The following is a 1,881-nucleotide window of genomic DNA, read 5'->3' as shown; positions in this document are numbered from 1 at the left end:
CGTATGTGGCCACGGCTAAACGGATGTCCGTCAAGCTTGGGGACCCGGGGAGGCCCATCTCCCCCCAAGCATAGAGGAGGGACGACAACACCTATGAGGCCGATGTGCGTAAAACAAACATAATTAACAACTCTCAGAGTGACACAAGATATACTCATCCTAGTTCTGGAAACATTGGACCCGAAGCTTGTATGTGTTTTAATTATGTGTTTTAATTATGTTTGTATTATAATTGATAATGCCTCATTTGCATTCCTTCTTAAATGTTTTATATTGTTTTATAGATGCGTGTGCGTGTGTCTGTGTCTGTGTCTGTGTGTGTGTGTGTGTGTGTGTGTGTCTGTGTCTGTGTGTGTCTGTGTGAATCTGTGTCTGTGTGTGTGTGTGTGTGCGTGTGTGGACATATACGTGTGCCTGTGTGCTTGTGTGCTATGCACATGTTTGGTGTGTGTGTGTGTATGCTATGCACTTGTTTGGTGTGTGTGTGTGTATGCTATGCACATTAGTGTTAGTGCTGGGAGCTCTGTGTGTGTCTGTGGGACCCTCAGTGACCTTTAACAGCAGGCAGGCTTCTGGGGCCTAAAGGGAGATAAGTGTGAGCCATTGGGCCTTGCTGTGACTTAATACAATACACAGGGCAGTGCTGGGAGCTCTGTGTGTGTCTGTGTGACCCTCAGTGACCTTTAACAGAGAGCAGGCTTATGAGGCCTACCTTGGGAGGTGTCTGTGCCTCTGGGCCTGTCAGTGACTTAATACAACACACAGGGCAGTGCTGGGAGCTCTGTGTGTGTCTGTGGGACCCTCAGTGACCTTTAACAGCAGGCAGGCTTCTGGGGCCTAAAGGGAGATAAGTGTGAGCCATTGGGCCTTGCTGTGACTTAATACAATACACAGGGCAGTGCTGGGAGCTCTGTGTGTGTCTGTGTGACCCTCAGTGACCTTTAACAGAGAGCAGGCTTATGAGAGAGAAATCAATAAAAACCCTTTTTGTTGTTATATCTTTGGTCAAATGATTAAGCAGTATCTAAAGTGACACACACACAGCGATCGTTGGGAGGGGTGTGAATCCCGACCGGCTGCGCACTGCCACGTAAGCCCCCCTACCAGCCCACCCCGGACCGCACTGTGACGCGGCGTTCTCTGAGGTCTGACAGAGCACGCGGTGCAGGCGTCTGGGGAGGCCCTAACTGGAGTGCCGTAGCTGGGAGACCGGGTCTCGCCCCCCGCTTTGCTCGGACAAAACTAAGCGCAGCTCGGTGTCGACCTGACCGAACCACTGTGCGCTCGCAGGTACCCTAACACACTCTCCCGCCTGTCACGCAGGTGGGCGAGGGGTTCATGACCGCGTCGGGCCACGGGGTGTGGTGTGGCGCGGCGCCTGTGGGTTAGCCCCGTCGATACAAATTGTCTTGAACATCGTCTTGCCGAAAAAATCAAACAAAATGTACAACTCTTAGCGGTGGATCACTCGGCTCGTGCGTCGATGAAGAACGCAGCTAGCTGCGAGAACTAATGTGAATTGCAGGACACATTGATCATCGACCTTTCGAACGCACCTTGCGGCCCCGGGTTCCTCCCGGGGCTACGCCTGTCTGAGAGTCGCGTTGGCAATCAATCGGAACCAAGGGACGGTCTTCCAGTGCCTCTCTTTCTTCCGCGGTTGGGGCGTCGCAGGCCTTTCGCAGGCCTTCGTCCCCCTAAGTTCAGACGTCCGTAAGGGACCAGGTGAAGTTCAAGGTGTCGCGGTCGGCCCCCTCTTCTCTCCCCAGTCTCCTCCGCCTCACGGCGGCAGGAACCCCTCCCGTCCCGGTGTCCAAGGATGACATTGTCTGGATGTGGCAGCCGGTGGATGACCCCGTGTCTCCTCTTAAGCTGTCCGTG

At 53.6% G+C, this 1,881-nt stretch overlaps 1 non-coding gene across 1 annotated transcript; it reads left to right on the top strand.

Moving 5' to 3' along the window:
• Positions 1-1,448: 1,448 nt before the first annotated feature.
• On the top strand, positions 1,449-1,602 carry LOC115539144 (5.8S ribosomal RNA). The gene has a single exon (XR_003975729.1). It is a non-coding gene; the product is annotated as a 5.8S ribosomal RNA (ribosomal RNA).
• The last annotated feature ends 279 nt before the right edge of the window (positions 1,603-1,881 follow it).

This window comes from Gadus morhua, unplaced genomic scaffold (assembly GCF_902167405.1).
Source record: "Gadus morhua unplaced genomic scaffold, gadMor3.0, whole genome shotgun sequence".
NCBI classification, from domain to species: Eukaryota; Metazoa; Chordata; class Actinopteri; order Gadiformes; family Gadidae; genus Gadus; species Gadus morhua.
The sequence above is the reverse complement of the archived record's forward strand: the minus strand, read 5'-3'. Positions and strand labels throughout refer to the sequence as shown.